Below are 6,707 nucleotides of genomic sequence, written 5' to 3' on the forward strand. Positions count from 1 at the left end.
TCTCAGGATTATAAAATAGAAAATATTATTTTAATGTATGGGGTCCTTAATCTTAATTGGTAATCGAATTCACACTAAGACCAACTCCAACCCATCTCCATTTCCATCTGCATAATAGAGTTTGGAGTCAATTTTGCTCCAACCCATCTTCATTTTCATCTCCAAAATAGAGATCTTCATTTTTTTCTCTATATTTGGAGACCTCTTTTTTTTTCTTTACACTACAATTTGGAGATCTCTATTTTTTACTCCAAAATGGAGTAGGATTGGAGTAAAACCTAATCCCATAATAGAGTTACTCCATTTTGAACAAAAAAATGAAGATATGGGTTGGAGATGTCCTAAGGCTGTGAATGGAGAACAGAAAAGCGGGGTGTTTTTCAAGATTTTATCAATCCTGCAAAAATTTCACCATTCAACATAATTATTGTATTAGGGCGTTTTTCAAAAAAAAAAACATTTGCGGAATTCACCACTGAACAAAAGACATGAACCACTTTTCAAATCAAACAAGCATTTATCAAGCAGATTTACGAAAACCGCACAGAATATTACACTTTTTGATTAATATATTTAATATTTATATTTATAAAGAAAATTAAATTTCTCTCCCTCTCTCTCCTACGCTGCAAGAAATCTCCGTTCACACTGCGTTTCTGACTCCCGAAGCCGAACCAGAAACGGAAACGAAAACGCTTGGAATCGCTAAGAATCATCTTGGAATCGCGAACGAATAAGAGTTGGAAGCCATTGATGTAGATCGGAAGCTGTCCGTGGTACAGATCTGAGAAAGAAGATGAAGGTTTCAATAACCACTTTATTGGGCCTATTATTTGTTTAGTCATTTTCGGCCCAATTTAGATTAGTTAAATTCTAAACGGTTAATTCTAAGACAACTCTAATGTAGTTTAAACTAGGATTGAACCCGCGGTACACCGCCGGACGATTTAATCATATTATGTTTTTAATATATATTTTTTTCAATTTTTAAAATCTTAGTTGGAGCGATATAATATATATTTTTCTGTCATGTGTTGGTATATTTTGTAATTCATATAATAAATATGGATAGAATTTGTAACTTAGTTCACCCCCAACTATGGTTATAAATATATAAATATAATATAAAAAATAAGTTAAAAGTTTTAGTGTTGGTTTGATAGTTCAAACCCGTCACGCTAGATCCATCCCGCAACGGATTTAAATATTTTTAACCCACTAAAAATTATCATACGGTAGTATATATAAAATCTATTTATTTTTATTGAAATATTTAGACCCGCAGTCGCATCCGTCCAACACACTTTAGTTTAATTAATAGGTTTAAATGTGGATACTAATTAACATGCAATACATAGCGGTACAAAATTTTTGGTTTACTATATTTTAGAAAATAAAAGATGATCATATATATTGTTATTTAATGTCATTTACATTTTCAATCATGAAAACTATTATAATAGAAAAAATAATGATACTATATTTTCAAAAGTGATAACCAATTAAAATTATGAATTATGTAAAGTGCTATTTGCAAAAAAAAAAAAAACACACAAATTACATGACCTATTTTTAAAAAGGGATCTTGATATAAGATCAAAAATTAAAATAAACGACATGTTAAAAAAAAACATGATCTGAGTACAATATTTTTGGAAACCATATTTTTGACTCTATTTCAGCACTTGTACTAATTCTAGTCAAAGATTGAATCATAATACTTGTTATTTATTATTTAACAATCAATGGTACTTATAATTTAATTTGTGTATCATAATACTTGTAAGTTTAATTTAAATGCTAATATTTAATTATGGTTTAATTTAGAATCTAAAAGGTAAAACAATTAGATATGATCTTAGCTACAGGCTACAGCCAACAACAATTTAGGGTGACATTTGTTACATGTCATAATAATCATCTAATTTATAAGATTAAATATAAGATTTATTATATTTTGTGTTGGGGCAAAAACAAAATCAGCCGAACTGAGACGTGAAGGCACGGCAAAAGTCATTTCTCTCTTTCTTCTCTCCTCCTCCTCTTTCATTTATCGTTTCCACCGCCAGTACCATCTCCCTCCACTGGATCAACCGATCATGTTTGATTGTTTTCTTCATCCAATCTTGTAGTCTATACTCAACAATTCCATGACTCTGCCTCCGAATTTGTCTCATCATCACCAATGATTACTTACTTACTTGAATGGATAGATTTAGATTTAGTCTAATCTATCTCCAAGGCTGGTTTCTCCTCAGATTCTAGCTCAATTTCTGAAAGTGATTTCTTTTTGGTTTTTCAGATTAACACTTCGTCACTTAGTTCATGAGTGACCAGAATTACTTGGGTAAGTAATTGTAAATTTACCTCTTCTCTTCCTTTCTTTGATTCCGATCTAATTTTATTGTTTAACTGAATGCTTCCAGAAAGAGTGTCCAAAAATCACTTAAAATTATGAATCTTCATCTAAAAAATGGTTGTGAGGTCAGTTCATAGTTTGGCAAAAAAAGTTAGTCATTTGAGTTGCATGTTCTCATTATCCAAGACTGAAATGAGATCCATTCTTATGAAGTATGTGAAATTACTACTACATATATTAGAAAAATGATAACATAAACATTTGATTCAGAAATGGAATTTATTATCTTATCTTGTTATCATATAACAAAATTTGTTATAAACATGGACTCATCAATGATTAATATTATCACGGAGGTTCCAAAGTTGTATGGTAGAGATTGATAGTATGTTCTTGAGCGAAGAAATTAGCAAGTGAGAGCTTCTGAATTATTCAATGGGAGTATTAAATTAAGAAGCAACACCAGTTCCATATAAAACACATGAAAAAGGTTAGTACCATTACCACTATCTATTGCTAATAGTAACAAACTTTATAGACATAATCCTGCAAAATTAGGTGGATAAATGTCTAACTGACTCCTTTATGTCGTATAGGTTGGGAGTAGTTTGGTTGTTTGATTAAAATGTTAGAGATGAAGGTGTGTGATCTTCCTCAAGGTAGTTAATTGCAAGTGGATATTCTTTGTTTTATTTTCCATCTGAAAGCGTAGATTTAACTTAGCTAGCATTCATGATTTGTCGAATCGATGTCTACAAAATAAAAGAAAATAAAAATGATGAGAAAAAAAAAATATTGTGAATTATATTGACATAATACTAAATAAAATGTATACACGTTCATGTAAATATGTGATTAGAATAAGCGGACTTTCAAACATTTAAAAAAAAAAGTATCAACTAAGAACAAAGATTATCTTATCAAAATATACCTTTGTGAATGCTTGTGATTTGCTACGCTTGACAACTAATGAATTGTATTTGACAATTGTCAAAGGTCTCACCAAACATTATTGTATACGTTTTCCAGGTATGAAGAACTCTAACTTCTACTTTCCATGAAGTCTCTTGTAAGGCTTCACATCTTGGAGAACGGCGTGGGATGCAGCCATTACTATGTAAGTGTTAATCGACATACATTTGAGAAATCTTAAGTGTAGGATGATTTTGTGCTTGGATTTGATCCCTATATTTATAGGTAATAAGTAGATTAGTGATTAGGTTAAACTGGAGGAATATTTAGACTTTGCGTGCAAGCATAAAATCTTGGATACGATCAAGAGAAGATTTTTCACTCAGTTATAAATGGATGATGATTGATTTAAGGTAAGGTTAGAATATATGATACTATCAATAAAAGATTTTCGGAGATTATATTGCGATAATTTAGGGAGCGAATTATTGAAATTTGAAAGCATATTTGGTAAGCTGGAGATGTTATGACTAAAATTTAGAAGATACGTTTTTTTAATTTTCTTTTAATAATGTTTTTGTTATTTGAAACATTGGATTAGGTGTGGCATTCTTAGTCCAAGACGAAGCCCAGATAACAAATAAACCTAAAAAAACATGTGACCTCTTTCAGCCCAATAACGAATCGAAGCTTTGGCGAAAATTGAATCTATAGTTGAAATCAAAACTCACGGAGCCCCATTGGGCAAACGGATAAATGCGCGGATCTAATCCTTAATGGGTCGGGTAATTGGTTTCGATTTTGTTTATCTCCAAATTGCCCTTTTCAATTTCAATAACTGTTTTCCTTTTTAAATAATTGAGTGGCAATCTTTGTAATTAGAAACAACATTTCGGACATTTTGCTAAATGTACTCTTCTTTTAATTATAAGAAGATTAATAGTGGTCAAGGACTAAACAAATGTTACAAACCACTAAACTGATGATTGATTTTTTTTTTTCAACAGATATAACAGATGGAGAACATATGACGCAAGTAAGAGATAATATTGCAAATATGTTGTGGGAGAATCAAAGTAATAGATAATACTTTTTTAATGTGTTGTACTTTTTTATATTATAACTATTCAACGCATTTAACAATATGTATGTTAAAAAGTTAAATTTATATTTTGATCAATTTTTGTATTAATGGTTTATAAATATCTGTTATTGTTTATTTATTAATACGAAAAATATAATTAATTATTAATATATAATCCGCACTGCAAGTAGTTTTTTTACCAATCAAACATTATTCTGTATCGCTTATTTTGTACAAACCGCAATTGTCCCGCAAATATATTTCTCCCACACATACCGCACTGTAATACCGCTTTCCCCGCACAACCAAAACCGCGGTTACCATTCAGATCCTAAGGATAGTTTAAAATCTTATTATTCTTTTTCTTTTTGGTTAACGATAACAAATATGTTAAAGTTTGTGTTACTTGATATATTTAAATCAGGATAATTAATAGGGAGTTATTATCCCTTATATAATAAAACGAAAGACATAAATTTTTAATAAGTTGGTTACAAATAGGTTATAAATTAACTGGTAACAAGTTAAATAGTAGGTGCAACCTTAATTTATTTTTGGAAGATTTTATTGCTAGAGCATGTTGTTTACGAAAATCTTAAATAGAATATTATAAATAATCATTTGATATCATCTAACTTACCATATTAATTTTCTTTGTTGAATTATTCATCAAATAAAATCTTTTGATATCTAACTTAACATATTGATTTGTTAATTATCATTATATGTCACTTCTCATTCTTATATATGAGTCAATTTTGTGAAACAAATAAATTATCGTATTATTCATTATAGTTAAAAAATAGTATTATTTCTGGATATACCATAAGTTCAATTTTTAAAAACAAATATAAATTGTTCAATCTATAAAATATTCAAGCTTTAGTAATATTATTCTTTAAAAATAATATCTATTTAATTAAAAAATTACTGAGTAAAGGGTAAAATTTTGAATATTTCAATTCAATTTCATATTTTTTTTGTTGAAATTTATAATTTTATTTAATATAAACTTTAAGTAATTTATTTTGAAAATTTTTTAAAATATTGAAACTTGATATAAAAGTTAGAAACTATAAACACTCTAAATTGATTTGTTATAGCAATGTCAATAATATGTCACTATGATATGAAAGAATTTCAAGAAAAAAGTATTAAAATATATTAAATTACACATAATATAATAACTCGCTTTTAAAACTAAATTTACAAAATTATGTCTTATAATGACATTCAAGTCATGATGTAGAATATACATTGTTGAAATAACTTCCATACATAAACTAATACAACATATTAAAATTTTCTAAAATATACAAAATTTTTTATAAAATAAAATTTAACCAGTGTTATATCATGGATACTTATCTAGAATCATTAACAATATAAAACTTACAAAATATGTGTCTTTTCAACGTATCTTATTTAGCATATGATTTTATTTCATAACGTTTTATCCAAAAAAATTATTAAAAAAATCAACATCACATAAATTATATTTATAAAAATTTAAATATAAATAAAATGAATTTCAATCTGTGTCCTAGCACGGATCTTAATCAAGTTCCGTATTAGTTTTGCTGGCTATATATATATATATTGTATGTTCGTGCTAACTGTGTAATTATGATGATGTTCTTATAATTAACTTTATATATATATATATATATGTATGAGTAGAGAGTTTATATTATGAGTATTCTGTCAATAACGTTTTGTGTTTCTTTATTTAAATTCTTTATTGTGGTTGTAGAAATTTCTTGTTATAAGTTATAACCAAATATCTTCTAGTTATGTCTAGCTGATGGCAAATTAAAATGAGACAAAAATCCAAATAGTTTGTTACAATGTGTTTTTTGTTTATTTTTGTTTTTACCAACTCTCTTTTTCTTTTTTTTTTGAATATTACGTTCGGACCAAATGAATGCTTTGTTGCCATGATTTGATTATTCAAATTGAATCTTCATTTATAAGTGTGTTGGGTTTCAGAAATATAACTTGAGTGGTGTATTAAAGTATTTGAAAAATATTTCTGCATATTTAATTGGCTTTTCGAATAGTTCATATCACTTGTATGATATTTGGCTTATTTATTTTCACTTTTAGTGTGAGTTTGTCAACAGAAAATTTGTTGTCTATAGATATGATTTTGCATTGGCACAATATAACAAATGCTGCGTTTGCGGGTGGTAGCGGTTGCTAGCGATTGGTACCAATCACACAAACCGCTCTTAATCGTTTCCAAACGCTCCCAACCGCTTGAAACCACTGTATTCCAAAAGCTATTTCCCACAAGCGTTTGCGGCTGCGATTGGATTTTTTTTATTTAATAACTTAAAATAAATCAATGAT

The 6,707-nt window shown here is 28.2% G+C and overlaps 2 long non-coding RNA genes across 8 annotated transcripts; one reads left to right on the forward strand and one right to left on the reverse strand.

Moving 5' to 3' along the window:
* The first annotated feature begins 1,958 nt into the window (after positions 1–1,958).
* On the forward strand, positions 1,959–4,451 carry LOC104787181 (uncharacterized). 7 transcript variants are annotated; one of them, XR_767806.3, is made up of 6 exons: positions 1,960–2,347; positions 2,427–2,849; positions 2,956–3,018; positions 3,389–3,476; positions 3,873–4,056; positions 4,279–4,451. It is a non-coding gene; the product is annotated as an uncharacterized LOC104787181 (long non-coding RNA). The 7 variants fall into 7 exon arrangements; XR_015593938.1 differs by having other exon boundaries at positions 1,964–2,347; positions 2,725–2,849; XR_015593940.1 differs by having other exon boundaries at positions 1,967–2,347; positions 3,873–4,051.
* Positions 2,835–3,429, reverse strand: LOC147918756 (uncharacterized). The gene is made up of 2 exons (XR_015593944.1): positions 3,291–3,429; positions 2,835–3,111 (listed from the first exon to the last, which is right to left on the reverse strand). It is a non-coding gene; the product is annotated as an uncharacterized LOC147918756 (long non-coding RNA).
* Positions 4,452–6,707: the final 2,256 nt, after the last annotated feature.

Source organism: Camelina sativa, chromosome 20 (genome assembly GCF_030686135.1).
Source record: "Camelina sativa cultivar CO46 ecotype springtype chromosome 20, ASM3068613v1".
In the NCBI taxonomy this organism is placed as follows: domain Eukaryota; kingdom Viridiplantae; phylum Streptophyta; class Magnoliopsida; order Brassicales; family Brassicaceae; genus Camelina; species Camelina sativa.